The 22117-nt window shown below is 44.2% G+C and overlaps 1 protein-coding gene across 1 annotated transcript in view; it reads right to left on the reverse strand.

The window, feature by feature from the left end:
• The window catches only part of LOC111978143 (ubiquitin carboxyl-terminal hydrolase 54-like), a 110539-nt gene extending 90751 nt beyond the window's left edge, over nucleotides 1-19788 (reverse strand). Inside the window, exon 1 of the mRNA XM_070448438.1 lies at nucleotides 19741-19788. The gene's annotated coding sequence lies outside the window, so the exon portion shown is untranslated. The remainder of the gene's footprint in view (nucleotides 1-19740) is intronic.
• Between the last annotated feature and the right edge of the window lie 2329 nt (nucleotides 19789-22117).

Consider the following 22117-nt stretch of genomic DNA (forward strand, 5'->3'; position numbering starts at 1 on the left):
AGCCTACCATAAACACGTTTCAAATACATTTCGTTCCATTTACAGCAATGAAAACCAATAGGCTACCAATAAAACCATAATAGCATTTGCAGTAGAGGTCTTCACGGGTCAAAAAAGTTGGACCCGTTCTGAAATGGACCTGGGGATTTCCCACCCTAACACGATATGCATAAATACAAAAATGTAATATAGAGACCCGTACCGAATGAACCTGAAGACAACTAGACCCGTTCCTTATAGACCTGGTCGGATCCAGACCTGGTCCGATCCGAATGAGGGAAGCAGCAGAAAAGTCACTTTTTTAAGCTACTTTATTAACCGGAGCAGAAAAAGCGTTAGAGGAGGGAGAGAGGTGCAGCTCCAGCAGACAGGGGCGGGCCGTACTGTAACAGAGTGACACAGTGGGCAGGGGCGGGCCGTACTGTGAGAGAGTGACACAGTGGGCAGGGGCGGGCCGTACTGTGAGAGAGTGACAACAGTGGGCAGGGGGGGCCGTACTGTAAGAGAGTGACACAGTGGGCAGGGGCGGGCCGTACTGTGAGAGAGTGACACAGTGGGCAGGGGCGGGCTGTACTGTGAGAGAGTGACACAGTGGGCAGGGAGGGAGGGACAGACGAGAGACAGCAACCAACCGACTAAGCCGACTCGCGCTATAGTTGACTAATAGCTGCCATAGCCAGGTTATTTATCATCAAATATGATTTCGTAGTACCAGTCTTGACTGCATCAAACCGGGAGAAGCTAGTTAAGCTAACTAATGTTAGCTAGCTAGGCTAACTCATGGACTTTCCCATCATACAGTTACAAATAACAACAACTCCATTCAGAATATTAAGTAGCAGCCTACCTGTTGGCACTTGGTCGGTGTAGCCTATCCTTCTCCTTTAACTTTTAATTCCGTAATTTTATTTCCATCGTCCATTGATTAGACACACTACATGACCAAAAGTATGTGGACACCTGCTCATTGAACATCTCATTTAAAAATCATGGGCATTACTATGGAGTTGGTCCACCCTTTGCTGCTATAACAGCCTCCGCTCTTCTGGGAAGGCTTTTCACTAGATGTTGGAGCAATGCTGCGGGGACTTGCTTCCATTCAGCCACAAGAGCATTAGTGAGGTCAGGCACTGATGTTGGGCAATTAGGCCTGGCTCACAGTCGGCGTTCCAATTTATCCCAAAGGTGGTCGTCAGGGCTTTGTGCAGGCCAGTCAAGTTTTTCCACACAGATCTCGACAAACCATTTCTGTATGGAATTCGCTTTGTGCACGGGGGCATTGTCATGCTGAAACAGGAAAGGGCCTTTCCCAAACTGTTGCCACAAAGTTGGAAGTACAGAATCATCTAGAATGTCATTGTATGCTGTAGAGTTAAGATTTCCCTTCACTGGAACTAAGGGAACCATGAAAAACAGCCCTCCTCCATCAAACTTTACAGTTGGCACTATGCATTGGGGCAGGTAGCATTCTCTTGGCATCCGCCAAACCCAGATTCATTCGTCGGGACTGCCAGATGGTGAAGCGTGATTCATCACTCCAGCGAACGCGATTCCACTGCTCCAGAGTTCAGTGGTGGTGAGCTTTACAACATTCCAGCCGATGCTTGGCATTGTGCATGGTGATCTTAGGCTTGTATGCGGCCGCACAGCTGGAAATCCATTTCATGAAGCTCCATACGAACAGTTATTGTGCTGACGTTGCTTCCAGGGGCAGTTTGGAACTCAGTAGTGAGTGTTGCAACCAAGGACAGACGATTTTTATGTGCTAAGCGCTTCAGCACTCGCCGGTCCCGTTCTGTGAGCTTGTGTGGTCTACCAATTTGCGGCTTAGCTGTTGTTGCTCCTATACGTTTCCAATTCACAATAACAATAACAATAACTGCATTCCTATCAACAAAACGAAGGAGCTGATTGTGGACTTCAGGAAACAGCAGAAGGAGCACGCCCCTATCCACATTGACGGGATTCCAGTGGAGAAGGTGGAGTGTCAAGTTCCTCGGCATACACATCACGGACAATCTGAATTGGTCCACCTACACAGACAGTGTGGTGAAGAAGGTGCAACAGCGCCTCTTCAACCTCAGGAGGCTGAAGAAATTCGGCTTGGCCCTAAGACCCTCAGAAAATTTTACAAATGCACAATTGAGCAGACCGTAACACCGTACGTGTCGGGCTATGTCACCGCCTGGTACGGCAACTGCATCGCCCGCAACTGCAGGGGTCTCCAGAGGGTGGTACGGTCTGCCCAACGCATCACCAGGGGCACACTGCCTGCCCTCCAGGACACCTACAGCACCCAATGTCACAGGAAGGCCAAAAAGATCATCAAGGACGTCAACCACCCGATCCACGGCCTGTTCACCCTGCTATCATCCAGAAGGCGAGGTCAGTACAGGTGCATCAAAGCTGGGACCAAGAGACTGAAAAACAGCTTCTATCTCAAGGCCATCAGACTGTTAAATAGCCATCCCTAGCCGGCTACCACCCGGCTACTCAACCCTGCACCTTAGAGGCTGCTGACCTATATACATAGACATGGAATCACTGGCCACTTTAATAATGGAACACTAGTCACTTTAATAATGTTTACATACTGTTTTTTTTCATCTCATATTTTTATGCTGAATTCTATTCTACTGTACTTAGTCAATGCCACTCCGACATTGATCGTCCTAATATTTGTATATTTCTTAATTCCATTCTTTTACTTTTAGATTTGTGTATTGTTGTGAATTGTTAGATACTACTGCACTGTTGGAGCTAGGAATACAAGCATTTCGCTACACCCGCAATAACATCTGCTAAATATGTGTATGTGGCCAATACATTTGATTTGACTTACAGTTGACTGGCATCCTATGACGGTGCCAAGTTGTGCAATAACCGAGTATTCATTGTGGCAGACTAGCTGGATTGAGCTTGCTAAATAGGCTAAGGCTATTAACACTAACGCTTTTTAGAGCTAGCTAGCTAAGAGGGAAGCAGCTTCAACAGTAAACTTGACCCCACCCAAAATCTAATATTGCAGGTGCAGCCGTATCATGTCATTCAGTTAGCCTACCACAGAGACAATACATTTTTTTTTACCCCCCCTTGCTTTTTATGGAAACCCAAAGGAGTCTTTCCATAGCCCCCCTAAACACACCGTAGTGTGCCCTGTCCATTTTTTGCTATTTTAATATAGAGACATAAAACTAAAACTGAGTGGGTCATTCCGTATTATGTTTCATGTTTTGTGTGGAACCCAGGAAAAGTAGCTGCTGCTTTGGCAACAGCTAATGGGCATCCTAACAAAATACCCCCCAAAAATAGCAAGGTGCAAAGGTTGCATCAGTACAGTGAGGCTACAGTAGCTATAAACACCTATGCGGTCAGCTTCCTCTGGTGGCATCCACCACATGTGTCGTAGACAGCCATTCACCAATGCTAATGCATCCAGTAAGTCACCATGGCTGGCATCTCTAAGCGATCCAGCTAACTAGGACATATTGTAATCTACTGAACATAATTATACTAGAAAATATTTTCTGATGAGTTCTGATTTCTCAGAATATCTCTCAGTCTCTCTCTCTCAGATCCCATCAACGTACTCCGGTGGGCTGGAACCTGGAACAAGTCCCAGCTTTCACTCCCCATATGCCTGCCTGGCATACACTGGTGCCAAAGGGTGGAAGTGATCCACTGGTCAGCAAATGAGCAACCGTCAACCAACCCTGAAGCTCCTCAAGTCTACAGTACTTAACTGATCTTGTTTTGTAACAGAAAGATTGCATAAGGCCTTTATCTTTAGGGCCAGACACCGGCTACAATGTCATAAGCACGTACAATATGAGAATAGAGAAATGCCATTTAATTCTAAAAAGGATCTGTGAACATTCTATGCAAGACTGCATAAAGTAAAAAAAGAGGGTAATTCAACCCAACATGTTCTGATTATGGACGTCAGGCCGGACCAGGGTAGGATAACTCGTCACTGCTTGTGTTGGGTGTGGACTTCCTGGTAGACTTCCTTTTCTGTCCAATCGAAATAAATGGGTTATGTAAAGACTTAAACCTCTTTTGGCCTAAAATGACATACCCAAATCTAACTGCGTGTAACTCAGGACCTGAAGCAAGGATATGCATATTCTTGATACCATTTGATATGAAACACTTTGAAGTTTGTGGAAATTTGAAATTAATGTAGAAGAATATAACACATTCAATCTGGTAAAAGATAATACAAAGAAAAAAACATGCATGTTTTTTTTCCAACATCATCTTTGAAATGCAAGTGAAAGGTCACCCAGGCTAGGCACAATTTTGATTTTGTCGACTAGATGGCAGCAGTGTATGAGCAAAGTTTTAGACTGATTCAATTAACCATTGCATTTCTGTTTAAAACTTCTTGAGAATACAGGGGGTGCTATTTTCCCATTAGCATAATTTGCTCTACAGATTAAACTGCCTCTTATTCAATTATTGCTCTTACTATATGCATAYAAATAATACCATTGGAAAGAAAACAATCTCTAGTTTCTAAAACCGTTTCAATTTTGTCTCTGAGTGATACAGAAGTCATTTGACAGCACTTTCCATGACCAAGAAGAAAAAAGCAAGATGTGTATGCCAGCTTCAACKCTCTGCCTATATATGGTCGTGCCCCCTATGACCCGARACACACCTCATTGGCCTTCCTCTGGGTGTCAAGAGGACGTCAGAGGAAAAATATCTTGTTTATCTGGGACTGACGTGAAATGAGAGCTAATTCTTTGGCGTGACCGACAACTTCCGATTCTCTAAATCGTGCGACTTGTAGCTGCGATTGTCTTCTGTTGTGCGGCCATTATGGATGAAAACTATCTCCGTCTCGAAGTTTGTTTGATACATGTGACCAKATCATCGTAATGTATGTTTTTTCAATATAGTTTAATCAGATTATTTGAATTTTTTCKGGAGTTTTGTGGTGTTCCGTTGTCTGATTTTATTTACGTTTGAGAGATCCGTGCCACTCGACCAGTACCTGTGCTAAATGGAGTGGGAAAGGAACAATTCTGAACGGAACCAACGACTCATCTTGACAAAGGACACTTTGATCAACATTCTGATGAAAGATCGCCTAGTAAGACCCAATTTTACGATGTTATATCATATCTGTTGTGCATGTGAACTGGCCGTGGGCGCCTAGCCGAATCTGCCTGGTATAGCTATGCTAATTTAGCGCTACATTTTGTTTTCGTTATAAAACATTTAATAAATCTGAAATATTGTTTGGATTCACCAGATGTTGGGCTTTCAATTCTGTACGCTGTGTATTTTTCTGAAATGTTTTAAGATGAGTAATTCGTTATATGACGTTGTCTCTGTAATTGTTCTGGCTGGGTCAGCACTATTTCAGATTGCAGCTGCAATGTAGAACTGTGATTTATACCTGAAAATGCACATTTTTCAAAAAAAAAACTATGCTATACCATAAATATGTTATCAGACTGTCATCTTATGAAGTTGTTTCTTGGTTAGTGGCTATATATATTTTTATTTAGTCGAATTAGTGATAGCTACTGACGCAGGAAAAAAATTGGGAGTAAAAAAATCGTGTCCTTTGCTAACGTGGTTATATAGATTACATATTGTGTCTTCCCTGTAAAACATTTTAAAAATCTGAAATGGTGGTTTATTCACAAGACCTGTATCTTTCATCTGGTGTCTTGGACTTGTGATTTAATGATATTTAGATGCTACAGTTACTTGTGACGCTATGCTAGCTATGCTACTCGTGGGGGGGGGGGGTGGGGGGTGCTACCGGATCAGGGTTGGTGACTCGTGAGAAGTTAAAATGTTGAATCAAGACTGCCCAAATGTGCCTAATTGGTTTATTAATACATTTTGAAGTTCATAACTGTGCACTCTCCTCAAACAATAGCATGGTATTCTTTCACTGTAATAGCTACTGTAAATCCCCTGTGTATTTATACCTGTGTTCTCTGTTTGTCTATGCTTTCCCGTCTTCCTTTTTCTCAAGTTCTGTTTCCTAGTTTTCCCGGTTCTGACTATTCTGCCGGCCCTGATCCCGAACCTTCCTGTCATCCTTTACCTGCCTGACTCTGACCTAATTACAAACCTCTGCCTGCCCTGACCCGAGCCTGCCGTCCTGTACCTGCCTGACTCAGACTTGATCACAAACCCCTGCCTGTCCTCGACCTGCCATTTGCCTGCCCCGTGTTTACAATAAATCATCTGAGAATTGTACTATCTGCCTCCTGTGTCTGCATCTGGGTCATATCCCGAGTCGTGATAGTATGAACTGGCCATGACTGACCCAGCAGACTCAGTCCAGCCCCACAATGCTGTCTCCCAGCAAGGAGCCACCATTGGAAGACACAAGGAATTTCTGCAATGCCTTATGGAGGGACCATACCCTGGCAGAATGCCATGACCTGACGTTCGATACATTGCTGGAGCAATTCCCTCCTAGGCAGCGGGCCACACCAGTAATCCCCCAGATCCTCAGCAAACCCTCCACCAGCGGCATTTCTTCCCAGCCTACCCCAGTGTCCCGGGAACCCCGCTTACCTCCTCCGGAGCACTACGCTGGAGATTCTGGAACCTGTCAGGGCTTTCTCTCCCAGTGCGCCCTCATCTTCGAGCTGCAGCCTTCTTCGTTCCCCTTCGACCACTCGAGGATAGCGTACCTCATAACGCTGATGTCCAGGAGGGCACTCGCCTAGGCTACGGCGGTGTGGGAGCAACAGTTCGTGGCGAAAGTATGGAAGGTGTTTGATTCTCCGTTGTCTGGGAGAGAGGCTGCTCGTAAGCTGCTCCAGCTTCGTCAAGGCTCCGGTAGTGTGGCAGAATACACCATGGATTTTCGCACATTGGCGGCTGAGAGTGCCTGGAACCCGGAAGCATTGTTCGACATGTTCCTTCACGGATTCTCTACGAACATTTCTTAGCTACTGTACCTGCCCTTAAAAACCCAGGCTCATCAAGTAGGTATGAGTACGCTGGTGAGCCGTACAGGGAGTTTCCTATCCTCCATTGCTCCTATTCCTCTCCATGCTACCCTGTTGGGGGTGACCGGTCAAAATCTCTTTGGGTGCTCATTGACTTGGGCCAACGAGAGCTTTATGGCTCCGAGAGCTTTATGGCTCCAACGAGAGCTTTATGTTGGATGGGTGCTCTATTGGCAGAGTCACCCACACTACGTTTCCCATTAACCTGAGAGTGTCAGGCAATCACAGTGAGAGTCTGCAGTTCCTGCCCATTGAATCCCCTCGTGTACCCGTGGTTTTGGGGTTCTCCTGGCTCCAGAGACACAATCCTCTGATCGATTGGGCTACTGGTTCTATCCTGGGTTGGAGACCGTTTTGCCATGCGCATTATCTGAAGTCGGCGCTACCTGCCCTGGGACGTCTTCCTGTGGGCTTGGGAGAAGCTCTGAACCTCTCTGCCGTTCCCGCGGAGTTTATCAGCAAGGCCCGTGCCACCTCGCTCTCTCCGCATCGGCCCTATGACTGCGCCATCAACCTTCTCTCGGGTACTACACCTCATTGGGGGTGACTTTATTCCCTGTCGGGTCCGGAGACCAAAGCGATAGATGGGTATATTGAGGACTCTCTCACTGCTGGGTTTATGCATCCCTCTTCCTCCCCTGCCAGCACAGGGTTCTTCTTTGTGGAGAAGAAGGACAAGATCCTGCGTCCGTGTATCGACTACCGGGTTCTCAATGACATTACAGTTAAAAAACGTTACCCGCTCCACTCATCTCCTCAGCTTTCGAGCCTCTCCTGAGGGCAACCATCTTCTCCAAGTTGGACCTTCGGGAAACACCTACCATCTGGTTCGGAAACGGGAAGGGGATGAGTGGAAAACTGCCTTTAACACGGTTAGCGGGCACTACGAGTACCTGGTGATGCTGTTCAGACTGACCAACGCTCCCGCCATGTTCCAGGCCCTGGTCAATGATGTGCTCTGAGACATGTTGAACCGATTTGTGTTTTTCTACCTTGACGACATCCCCATCTATTCCCGGTCAGCTCAAAAGCACAGTGGTGGATTGGCCTCAACCCAACGTCCAGAGTGCACCTGCAGCGTTTCCTGGGGTTTACCAATTTCTACCATTGTTTCATCCGGGGTTACAGCACCCTTGCTCTCTGCACTCACCTCTCTCAAGGTGTCGTTCATATGGTCTCCAGCAGCTGACCAGGCATTCTCTGACCTCAAGCAGCGATTCACTACAGCCCCCATCTTAATCCATCTGGACCCGTCCAGTCAGTTCGTGGTGGAGGTCGACGCCTCGGACGTCGAAGTGGGGCTGTCCTGTCCCAACGCTCTGCATCCCTACGACTTCCTTTCCCATCGCTTTAACCCCGCCGAGAGGAACTACGATATGGGAGTATGACACCCAGCTAACCGGATTTTGTCCCAGACTCTGCCCTTGCTCCTGTTCTGGAATGGGCACATTCCTCGAGACTCACCTGTCATCCTGGCTTCGGACCTTGGATTCGGACCTTGGATTTCATCCGACAACGGTTTTGGTGGCACACCATGGTTCCTGATGTCTCATTCGTTGCCGCCTGTACTGTGTGTGCGCAGAACAAGACTCTGCTGCAAGCTCCGGCTGGCCTCCTTCAACCAATTCCTGTCCCTCACCGCCCCTGGTCCCATATATCCTAGGACTTTGTCACGGGCCTCCCGCCGTCTGACGGAAACACCACCATCCTTACGGTGGTGGACCGGTTTTCCAAAGCTGTCCATTTTATTCCCCTTCCTAAGTTTCCCCCAGCTAAGGAGACGGCCCAGCTCATGGTGCAGCATGACTTCCGGATCCATGGACTGCCGGTCGACATGGTCTCCGATCGCTGTCCCCAGTTCTTGTCCCAGTTCTGGAAGGCGTTCTGAACCCTTATTGGGTCATCGGCCAGCTTGTCCTCTAGTTTTCATCCCCAGTCCAACGGCCAGTCAGAGCAAGCCAGTCAGGATCTGGAGACGACTCTTTGCTGCCTCGTCTCCACTAATCCCACCACCTGGAGCCAGCAACTCGTATGGGTGGAATATGCTCGCAACACCCTTCCCTGTTCCGCTATGGGCCTTTCGCCTTTTAAGTGTTCCTTAGGTTGTTGGCCCCTACTCTTCCCGGAGCAAGAGGCAGAGGTCAGCACACATTCTTCCCAGGTGTTTGTCCATTGCTGTCGACGTACCTGGAAGAGAGTCCGGGCCGCTCTTCTCAAGACCACCTCCAGGTACCGACGACAGGCAGACCACCACCGGATCCCTGCTCCCCGCTACCGTCTTGGGCAGAGCATGAGCGGTCCACTTTTCATGTCCATTCGGGATCTGCCCCTCCGGGTAGAGTCCCACAAACTGTCCCCCCATTTTATCGGCTCTTTCCCCATCTCCAAGATCCTTAGCCCTTCTGCTGTTTGTCTTCTGTTGCCCCGTACCCTCCATATACATTCCACTTTTCATGTGTCTAGAATTAAACCTGTCTCACAGCCCTTTGTCGCCTACTATACACAGACCAGTGTGGCATAGCCAATCAGAGCTGCAGTAGGCCTACAGGCATATGCAAATAGACCATTGCCATAATGATCTGTGCCATTCACTTTGAAGTGGACCATGCTTACAGCATGAGCGGTCGTGAGTAGATCTGCTTGTTTTGAGAAAGCGAGAGCTGCATGTAGCCATGTGTGCAGATTTGTTCATATCCTTTGCTAGTTACTGAGTTATTATCCCAGATATAGATAATGTGTAGTCACCAATGGGGGAGTGTTATTTTATTGTGTTAATTTTTCAAATTTTTTACTTTAGTTTATTTGGTGAACATTTTCTTAACTCTTCTTGAACTGCACTGTTGGTTAAGGGCTTGCAAGTAAGCATTTCACGGTAAGGACTACACTTGTATTCGGCACAGGTCACAAATAAAACTTTATTTGATTGCTTCCTACAAGAAGAGCACACATGAAAAGCGAGTGTGGTAAAGAAGCATATTTTTTTTTCTTAAATTTTGTCTGTCATTTTGTAAATCTCAAACCTGTAATGTGTTGTGCTGTGTGTTGTGCTGTAGACTTAATCCATTCTGCCTGTTCTAACACTGAGAGGACAGCTGACATTAGTACATGTTTAATAGCAGTCTGATTAAGGCTAATTGTATAGGTCCAAACAAAACAATCCTTCTAAACAGTGATGTGAGCCAGCCTGACTAACTATTAGCCATAAACCACCATATTCTCTGCGCGTCAGGTACGTGTTAAATAAGCCTTTGCGTAACTGATGTGATTATTTTACAGAAAATATTTATTTATTACTTTTTTACCCCAATTGGTAGTTACAGTCTTGTCCCATTGATGCAACTCTCGTATGGACTCAGGAGAGGCAAAGGTCAAAAGCCATGTGTCCTCTGAAACACAACCCCACCAAGTCGCACTGCTTCTTGACACACTGCTAGCTTAACCCGGAAGCTAGCCACACCAATGTGTCGGAGGAAACACACCAGCTGGCGACCGAGGTCAGCATACATGCGCCCAGCCCACCGCAAGGAGTCACTAGAGTATGATGGGACAAGGACATGCCGGCTGGCCAAACCCTCCCCTAACCCGGACGACGCTGGGCCAATTGTGCGCCGACTCATGGGTCTCCCGGGTTGCGGCCGGCTGCGACACAGCCTGGGATCAAACCCGGGTCTGTAGTGACACCTCTATCACTGCGATGCAGTGCCTTAAACCGCTGCGCCACTTGGGAGGTCCCCTATTTTACTGATTTTATGTGTTGCATATCATCACATGGTCAATATCCCCGGGGAGTCGCGGACATAATGTAATCTGGTTGATTGTTGGGGGCACTATTACTGAACCTAGGGGTCATTTTGTCTCCATTAATTAATGAAGATATGAGTAGAAATGGCCAATGGTCCACTGATGAGATCCGGCTGGAGCTGTGTTGTAGCCTGTGAGGGCATGGTTCAGTGACCTGGAAACAGACAAAAGCCGGAGACACAAGCCCAAGTGCCTGAGGGCATCCACCCCTCCATTCCCTGTGCATCATTGGACATTAAATGCACCCCTCCTCTCTCTCCCTCCACATACACATAACAGCTGTGGCAAGGCATTTGGCAGAACAAGCTTCTTCTGAATCCATTTAACAATGATGTCAGTGCTGACTCCTGTGCTCAGGTGGACTGACCTCTCAATAATGCAGATACTTGAATAAAGAAAATGGAATCACTCTGCATCCCACCCAAACAAGTTACAACAACAGATCAGAAAGAGTTTAATGAACAAGTAAAATGGTAATGGATGAGGTGGTGAGACCAATGATGTGAATAAACACTGGATGACTGACAGGGGGCGCTGCATTGAAGCCAATGCAGAGCCATTTTGGTACTCCCCCATTGTAAATAAGATGTTGGAAGATATGGAAATGCAAGTATATTAATCTATATATTAATATATTAATCTATTTTACAGACACCTTAATCCATACTTATAAATTATATTATGTGAACTGAACATTAAAATATATATTTTTTAAACAACCTGTTCCTTAATAAAGTATATTTTTAAATTTTATATTACTGTCGCCACTTCAACAAATGTATTACTAAAATACACTGAATTTTGTCCTTGAAACATTTTATTGAAATACTGTAGAATTCCATTCCTTCCGCTCCTTCTGGGGAGTACCAATGTGGCTTCAAAGCCTCTCATTTGCCAACATCATCAGCAAACCAGGGTTTATATATACATCATTGGGTGAGACTATCTTATTACATAATGGCCAGTCTAGACTGCCTCGGCTTAACTGCTTACACACAGATTCAATGCATTAGGCATTACATGGTGACTGAGCCAGAGGCTACATCTGTATTACATTCTCCATTCCCATCTGAAAACCTGCCTGCATAACTCCTGTTTAACAACAACTCTCATTTCTGCCACTTCCCCTCTCAGAAATCATGCTTAGCCGTGTTCCATTTCTGCAGCAAAGATTACAGCTGATAGAAAATATAGGGCCGCTGCTGTTGGTGAAAATAAGCAGGCCTGGGCATAGAGGGCAAGACGAGGGAGGGGAGGGAACTTGGCTCCGGGTCCATGAATGTGTACAGGCATTGGTTCGCTCCGCCACAGAGGGTCTAATGGGAGCGTGACGCAGTAGGAACAGGTGATCAGTAGACCGAGCAGCAGTAGCTATAGAGAGGTGCATCGCTAGCCTCCCGCTGAGAAAGGAACTGAATTTACCCCCGTTTCTACCCATCCTCACTTATCTGACAATTTGAAAAGGGTGGCCACATATTTCAGATCTGTTAGACCAAAGAATTCCAATGTAATAACTTGTGGGACTTTAATGGGAGAAATACAACAGATCCAATACCAAAGGAGATGCTGTACTAAGCTTCAAAAAGAGAGGCAGTACTGTTTTGCACTAGTGCTTTTGTATCACCCGCTGACGTTCACAGAGATGATGCTTTTAATCCACTGTTCCCAGGCTTGTTTGTATTATAAATAGGTGTAGATAGCACATCACAACATGGGGTGTTCTCTCCTGCTTATCTGAGTTTGCACAGAAAGCTGGCTGCCAGGACGGGCCTGCCTGATGAAGGAGGTCACTGAGGTCCTGGTTAATAGAGGGGAGAGCATTGGGGCTGAATCTAGACACCCAAAGCTCAGTCTGAGTAGTGATCTAACTACTCAGACTGAGTATGAAAATGTTATGAATAGCATTTTCATAGTAAAAGCAAAATCTGTTTTTTTTTCTCCTCAAAAAGTAGCATGTTATAAAACAAGTAGGCACAATCCTCTAAAAACAAACATAAGAGGCACCACACAGAGCACAATAGAATTCTATAGTAAACTGTAGTATACTTTAGAATACTGTACTACACACTGTAATATCCCTCGATCATGTGTGTACTTACTATACAATTATGTAGTATACTGTAGAAGACTACAGTAAATACTGCAGAATTATCCAAAAAAAACACTGTAGTATTTAAATACTACAGTAATGTCTGCAAAAACACTACAGTCCGCAAAAACACTACACTTTTTTAAACTATAGTAAATACTACGGTATTTAATTTGCATATACCCTGCCCACTCCCCTCCCCCATATCACAATTTGTACCACCCATAAGTAAGAAACCTACCAGCCAAGTATAGACTATATTTTGTTCTCCACAGGTTATAGAAAAGAGCAGAAGCCCTAAACTATCCTACCTACCAACAGGTCACGGAACATCTGCTCCTTTATTATTTTCCCTGTAAGTTTCCTGAATGAGAAAGCCTCCACGTCTATGTCAAACAAAATAATACAACAAAAATGCTATAGTAATTACTACAATGATGTCGTACTAAAGTATAGTGCAATCTGCAAGAACACTATAGTAATTACTATAGTATATACTATAGTTTTCTTTTAATACAGTATTTATACTATAGTTAACTGTAAATAATACAGTAAAGTCAGCAAAAACACTACAATGAATGCTATAGTATTTATAGTATAGTTTATTATAGTATTTGTTCATATGGGACCTTCCTCCCCAGAGCATAGGCTAGGCCTAACCGCTTTGAATAATATTTTTTTTTCAACTCCTTGAAATGAACATTATAGTCTGCCCTGGCTTTGTGTTGGCCCCTCCAGCAAGAACTTTAATAAAAGTTAAACGGCTGCACCTGCAACTGTCAAGCACGCTATACCACCTAGCAAAACAATCCACAAACACCCCTGCCCACCCTTTCTCTAAAAGAATGCATGGGAACACACCAATCAGTATGTTAAGTTATTCATCTCCAAATTTTACATAACAATCCATGGCCTAATTTGGCATGCAGGCCAGGACTCACATTTAATTTTCACAGCTAATCTCTGCTAGAGAAAGGGGGGAGAGAGAGAGAGAGAGCTGAAGGGGCTGGTCAGAGATATCAAAGCATGCACTAATCTAATCGCCCCCTCTCTCTCCATAATTCACAGAGCTTGTGTTATTTATTTATTTTTGTATTTTTTATGTGTTGCATTATGTTACAGGTTGAGAGTATTACGAAGACATGCATGTCTGCACGATTACGTTCATTGTGCTACGTTCACATGGGATAAGCACTTAAGGCAAAGGAAGGAAAAAAACGGTCTGGTGTTTTACATTTTGGTGGGAACATAGAATAACTCTCTCTCCTTCTCTAGCCTAAGTCTCTCTGTGTTTGTCTAACTTCTGCAGATCTTGAGTTGTAACAGATCAGCAATTCATAACCAGTTAGCCTAGCTACTGATGTAAGAATCTTAATTTGAGCCAGTTTGCTACATCAGAAAAAGAATCCTGCAGCAACAGGAAGTGTGAATTATTATGTGGATTATAATTAATGGACATTTTTGTAGGGGTTGATACTTTTTTCATAAGGGAAAATCAAGTCTGAAATTTCAAAGTAGACATTTCAGAAGCCTTTTTAAACCTCAAATACACTATAAGTTTCGTATTTCCTGCATTGCATGAAAGTTCTCCTGCAACAGGGTGATCAAATTAAGATCCTACACCTGTATATCCCTCAGATCTCTCTCCAGACTGTTTATATACGTTCCCACCTATCATAGATGAAATGATAAAATCCTGTTATTTTCTCTCCCTCAGCAGAAAACACAGCAGAGTCTAGTCAGAGTGGGGGCTTAAAATAGACTTACAATCATGTTATGTAAGAAAACACTGCCTGTGCTGAATAATATAGAAAATCCAATGATTGATTATAAATGTGCCACACACATCAATTTGGGTGCTGGGGAAGAGCATGTTACCGGGGTGAATGTTCACACCCACATCACACATACAGCATCTCCCACAATCCTTCCCAGAATACATGTCATTGAAGTGATATTCAGTAACATGCAACTTGGCAAAATACTCTTTTGAAAATGGATGAGACGACAGAAAAGCTGCATGTTATTGAAGTACTTGCTCAATGACAGAGCTCTGTTAAGAGAAAGTGAAGAGCAGCCTACAAGGGCAGATTATCCCCCAATAGGTGACATATAAAAGGGTCTATATTTCCCCCACCCACAGGATATCGTAGCCACACAAGTATAGGCTATATTATCTCTATTCCTCCACTTTGCAACAAGACATGAGAATTTTAATATCTGTCAGTAAATTAGAATTTTTTTAAATCCATAATTTTGTCAAGTGTCTAATTTTGCACCTTGCTCTAAACTTTATGTAGGCTAAACTATTCCACTGTGTAAAAACCGCTCAACTCAGCCTGGTCTCATAGACTAGAGGTAACATAATAAAAGTAAATCCGGGACACTCAAATTAGGAAAGGAAAGGGGGATACCTAGTCAGTTGCACAACTGAATGCATTCAACTGAATTGTGTCTTTCGCATTTAACCCAACCTCTCTGAATCAAATTAGTATGATATGGTATGTTTGGTATGGCTACATGACACAGGTTACTGAAGACAAAAACAAAAGTAGAATGGTTGGTCGGGTGTATGACGCAAACGTCTAGTGTTTGAATCTCATCCTGGACAACTTTTGCATATTTGCTAATTAGCAACTTTGCAAATACTTACTACTTTTTAGCTACCTTGCAACGAATTAGCATGTTAGCTAACCCTTCCCTTAACCCTAACCTTTACCCTTTAACCTAACTCCTGGGGCCTCTGGAGTGGCGCAGTGGTCCAAGGCACTAGAGAACCTGGTTAGAGTCCAGGCTCTGTCGCAGCCGGCCACGACCGGGAGACCCATGGGGCAGCACACAATTGACCCAGCGTCGTCCAGGTTAGGGGAGGGTTTGGCAGGCTTCTGGCTGGCTCCTTAACCCGGAAGCCAGCCGCACCAATGCTCCTGTCCCATCGCGCACTAGCAACTCTTGCGGCGGGCCGGGCGCAATGCACGCTGACACGGTTGCCAGGTGTATGGTGCTTCCTCTGACACATTGGTGCGGCTGGCTTCCGGGTTAAGCAGGCGTTGTGTCAAGAAGCAGTGCGGCTTGGCTGGGTTGTGTTTCAGAGGACACATGGCTCTCGACCTTCACCTCTCCTGAGTCCGTACGGGAGTTGCAGTGATGGAACAGGACTGTAACTACCAATTGGATACCACGAAATTGGGAAGAAAAAGGGGTAAAATAATAATAGAAAAAATAAAAACCTAACTCCTAACCTTAACACCTAGCTAACGTTAGCCACCTAGCTAACGTTAGCCACCTAGCTAACGTTAGCCACCTAGCTAAACGTAACATATCACACTTTCCCGGATGTACAGTTATGTCTGCCCCTTAGTCCTGGTTGCTCAACTAAGCTATACTTTCTCAAGTAGGCTACAATGTTATGTAACACTTTGAAACACAGCTTTACTACAATGTTCTGCATTATTGTGAATGTAAAATGACATGGAAACATAGGTAAGTAGGTAATAAAAATGTATACATCTGGCACGCGGATTTTTGTTGTTGAAATGTGAAAGATAAAACAGAATAACATCTCTTGAGCATGCACCGTATAGGCTATCATTTTTTTCTGTCTGCAGAAGCTAACGTTATACCAGCAAGTGATTGTAACAGACAGAGGCGGGTTGGCAAGACAAGATAAACTACACTCTAAAAATGAGTGTCATGCGCTGGCTGGTGTGTTTACGGACATATTCAATCAATCCTTATCCCAGTCTGCTGTTCCCACATGCTTCAAGAGGGCCACTATTGTTCTTGTTCCCAAGAAAGCTAAGGTAACTGAGCTAAACGACTACCGCCCCGTAGCACTCACTTCCGTCATCATGAAGTCCTTTGAGAGACTAGTCAAGGACCATATCACCTCCAAACTACCTGACACCCTAGATGTACTCCAATTTGCTTACCGCCCCAATAGGTCCACAGATGACGCAATCGCAATCACACTGCACACTGCCCTAATCCATCTGGACAAGAGGAATACCTATGTAAGAATGCTGTTCATCGACTACAGCTCAGCATTCAACACCATAGTACCCTCCAAACTCGTCATTAAGCTCGAGACCCTGGGTCTCGATCCCGCCCTGTGCAACTGGGTCTTGGACTTCCTGACGGGCCGCCCCCAGGTGGTGAGGGTAGGTAACAACATCTCCACCCCGTTGATCCTCAACACTGGGGCCCCACAAGGGTGCATTCTCAGCCCTCTCCTGTACTCCCTGTTCACCCATGACTGCGTGGCCATGCACGCCTCCAACTCAATCATCAAGTTTGCAGACAACACTACAGTGGTGGGCTTGATTACCAACAACGACAAGACGGCCTAAAGGGAGGAGGTGAGGTCCCTCTGAGTTTTGTGTCAGGAAAATAACCTCACACTCAATGTCAACAAAACAAAGGAGATGATTGTGGACTTCAGGAAACAGCAGAGGGAGCAGACCCCTATCCACATCGACGGGACAGTAGTGCAGAAGGTGGAAAGTTCCTCGGCGTACACATCACGGACAAACTGAAATGGTCCACCCACACAGACAGCGTGGTGAAGAAGGCACAGCAGCGCCTCTTCAACCTCAGGAGGCTGAAGAAATTTGGCTTGTCACCAAAAACACTCACAAACTTTTACAGATGCACAATCGAGAGCATCCTGTCGGGCTGTATCACCGCCTGGTTCGGCAACTGCTCTGCCCACAACCGTAAGGCTCTCCAGAGGGTAGTGAGGTCTGCACAACGCATCACCGGGGGCAAACTACCTGCCCTCCAGGACACCTACACCACCCGATGTCACAGGAAGGCCAAAAAGATCATCAAGGACAACAACCACCCGAGCCACTGCCTGTTCACCCTGCTATCATCCAGAAGGCGAGGTCAGTACAGGTGCATCAAAGCTGGGACCGAGAGACTGAAAAACAGCTTCTATCTCAAGGCCATCAGACTGTTAAACAGCCATCACTAACATTGAGTGGCTGCTGCCACCATACCGACTCAACTCCAGCTCACTTTAATAATGGAAATTGGATGTAATAAATGTATCACTAGCCAATTTAAACAATGGCACTTTATATAATGTTTACATACCCTACATTACTCATCTCATATGCATATACTGTACTCTATACCATCTACTGCATCTTGCCTATGCCGTTCGGCCATCGCTCATCCATATATTTTTATGTACATATTCTTATTCATTCCTTTACACTTGTGTGTATAAGGTAGTTGTTGTGAAACTGTTAGATTACTTGTTAGATATTACTGCATGGTCGGAACTAGCAGCACAAGCATTTCGCTACACTCACATTAACATCTGCTAACCATGTGTATGTGACAAATAAATTTGATTTGATTTGATTAGGGGTTCAACAAGGGTTATTCTAAGATCCTCAAAGTTCTTAGAAGAACCTTAAGGTTCTGGCACCAAAAATTTCCCACAAAAGGTTCGTCCAAGAAACCCATAGGAGACGGGTTTCATTGAGGAACCTCCTTAGTTGATGGGGGTTCTTGCAGGAACTTAACTGGCCAACTGAAACGTTGGGATTTGAATTTGAAAGGACAGCAGGTGCAGGCACTTAACTGAAAAATGTAAAGATTTCCTTCATTTACGACAAGGTTTTAACTGCTCACTTTTGTGTCTGTGTCTGCAGGTATACAGACGAGGAGGCATACAAAGGTATGTCAATTGGTATTGGTATGTTTTGCAGATCACATGTACCATCCTCCTCCCTTATCTCTTCAATGAATATCCCGTAGACCTCTACATTATGGACAAGGTATGTGTATGAAAACCATTATCAAAATAGTTTTTTTCATTCACATTTACCACAAAAACCAAGGTATGAATACTGTTGTGTGCATGTTTTGTTAATAATCTGTATAGCAATTTTGGGGGGGATTCACAGGAAACCTGTTCAATCACCATGCACTCTAAAATAATTCTGGCTATGTATATGGAGAACATCAACACATTAACATCAACACGCCATTGGACTTGGGGCTTTGCATGGAGTTTACCTCATTTTGGGATTTTTTTATTCTGCTTTGCCAATAAAATCATAATAAACACTAACAACTCAAATATTGTGTTATTGTTGTTATTGTTATGCGTATTATTATTATTAATAATAATAGAGGAGGGTGGTAGATCAAAAATTAACCCCAAAAGGTTATTCAAAAGGTTATTTGAGGATCCATTAAAAGGGGTTCTTTGAAATAACTTATAGGGGTTCCCCCACAGTTTCAATTTGAAGAACCCCTAAAGAATACTCGTGGAACCTTTTATTGTTAGAGTGTATGTATTTCCATGCATCTTGATTATTATGTGTTCATAACAGCAAGTAGCATATTGAATTGATTTTAGCTATAGCTATCTAAGTTTAAATAAATCAACATGGCTTGCAAGAAATCTAAAAGGTCCGGAATGTATCCGTGAATCACTCTTGTCCTGTTCAACTGGTAAACACCGTTGGAGATGATCCGTATCAAGTCTAGCACATCGTGCATGAACATTGACTACTTGGTAGTAGCAAGCAATGTAGCCACAATATACAGTGTGTGGCTATGGCTAGGTGCGTGCATTTCAATTAAAAAAGTGAGCCAGTTAGAAAACAGAGTCTTAATCCAATGTGCTGTGGATACGGTGCAGAGCATCCTCTCTTGCAAGGCATACCTCCCTATGCGGTGAACGTCACTCTCAATTTATCACAGGACTAGCGTGCACTTACACGCAATTGCAGACTGTTTTTGTCCATGTTTAAATCGTGCGCTAAATATGTATTTTGATGTAAATACTTCCAGTTTATAATTTGGGCTATTTATCAAGTTTGTAGGTAGCCGACTTACCTTTTCAGTCCCGATGCTGTCTTGTGCCTTGTCCGGACTACTATTCTGCCTGCAGCACAAATGAGGTCGTCACTTTGTATGGTAAGGAGGAAACCTTCAAAATAAAAGCTCACATTTCAAACCTGCAACGTTAATAACATACAAAAATATATTAATTTGTAATCAAAGGCCATTTTATAGTGGTCATAAGCAAATGCATAAATGACCAGAGAACGTCTGCGCTCTTGTAAGAAGGAATTTATGTTAAAAAAAAGGGCCAAATGTAAGACCACTATTGAAAAATACAATGTTCAGACTGTTTTTATTTTATTAGCCCTGTATACGTATCAATGCACATCAATATACGCTATACATATCAATATACACATTAATATTCAAATGTTCACAATATTGGGCTGTAGAGAAAAATATATAACTTGTGCCGATGTGAAAGTGGGGTTGGGAGTACTCAGTAGGGTCTGTAGAATATATATATGGTGTTATTTTATGGGGGACTTAATAATATGTAGTGTTGCTAGGCTTTTAATCAACATGTTCCATTGCCGTCAATGCAATACACTCTATATTAATTACATATAGGCTTATAGAGAAAAAACTATTTTTCATGCCATAAGAGGTGGGGTTGGGAGTACTCTTACACCTTGCTTGTTCGCTAGCCAACGATGGTTAACACGGTCGCATCAAACAGTCCACCCAGAATAACAGAAATGTTGATACATCCATAACAAAGAGCAATGATGCGCGATTTTGCATCATTGGCATAGAACATTTGCTCTCGTGTCACTGTTAGCAAGGTTTATACAAATCTCTGTTGTAGAAAACAAAATGTGAGCCAAAAGCAAGGGGAGATAATGTCTAGATGCTTTTTTACAGTGAAGATCAATTTTATAAATTGACCGGCTGGACTTGATGGGACGGTGGATTGCACAGCGAGATGGAACCGTAAGTATGCATTTCAACATCATAGCTTTAGCCGGTGGTAATTTGTGAAATAGACATTGGCTGGAACGCGGTCTAAACCAATCAGCATCCAGGACTAGATCCACCCATTGTATAAATGGTGTAATTTCAATGGGGACTGGATAATACGGAGGCTCACTGAGCTTTTACTCCACCCATTCCATTGGCCACAATGCAAATCAGGAATTACAGATTGATTTATAGAGAAAAAACATTTACTTGTGCCAATGTAACCGATGTGAAATGGCTAGCTAGTTAGCGGTGGTGCGCGCTAATAGCCTTTCAAGCGGTGACGTCACTCGCTTTGAGACCTTGAAGTAGTGGTTCCCCTTGCTCTGCAAGGGCCGCGGCTTATGTGCAGCGATGGGTAACGATGCTTCGTAGGTGACTGTTGTTGATGTGTGCAGAAGGTCCCTGGTTCACGCCCGGGTCGGGGTGAGGAACGGTCTAAAGTTAAACTGTTACATTGATGCTGTTGACCCGGATCACTGGTTGCTGCGGAAAAGGAGGAGGTCGAAAGGGGGGTGAATGTAACCGTTGTTGATGTGTGCAGAGGGTCCCTGGTTCGCGCCCGGGTCGGGGCGAGGGAATGGACATAAAGTTATACTGTTACACCAATGTAAAAGTGTATTTTTAAAAGAGCTGAGATTTACTTTGAAATATGTCTTTAATTATAGCCTACACACGCTATAGCATTCAACCACAGGCAGCTTGTGGCACGTGAATTGGAGAGAACAAGCTCATTGTAATGTCTGGAGTGGAATTAATGGATTGATATCAAACAGGTGGTTTCCATGTCTTAACCATTCTATTCACTCCATTCCAGCCATTACTATGAGCCCCTCACCAGACTTCTGTGCTTTCAACATACCAGTACTTTTTGTAAACTTTTAAAACAAATGCTGGTATAAATAAATAAAAGAACATAAAATGTTCCATTTATTTTTTGCAAGGTGGTTGCGATGCTGAGAAAAACAGTTGTTCTTCACTAAAGTAAAAAAACAAAACAATATTCAGTAAGTTTAGCATGGCTTTGCATGGGGACTCTTATTTAGAAAAATAAATCCGCGATCGTGCTCTCAGCATAATATCCTACTGCTAGGAGAACGGTAATCTTATCCGGAGTGACTCGAGTCAAACGCTCTGCCGCTAAACCCCAATCAAACCTCCTCTAGCGACACCCTGTGCTGCAGCCAAGGCAACTAATACTCGCGATATTTTGTCTCGGGGTGTTGAGAGGAGGCGATAGCCAAGTGCGCAACCGGGGAGGAAAGCAGAGAGTAGACTGATGATTTTATTTCACATTTTCAAGGCTGTTTGTCACTGGTAAGGATCCTTTGAAATGCATCCATATTACTGTCTGCCATCAAGTGAATTGCATTGATGGGCCCTAAAGAGGCCTCTTTTAGGGCCCCAC

The sequence above is a fragment of the Salvelinus sp. IW2-2015 genome, linkage group LG18 (genome assembly GCF_002910315.2).
Source record: "Salvelinus sp. IW2-2015 linkage group LG18, ASM291031v2, whole genome shotgun sequence".
In the NCBI taxonomy this organism is placed as follows: domain Eukaryota; kingdom Metazoa; phylum Chordata; class Actinopteri; order Salmoniformes; family Salmonidae; genus Salvelinus; species Salvelinus sp. IW2-2015.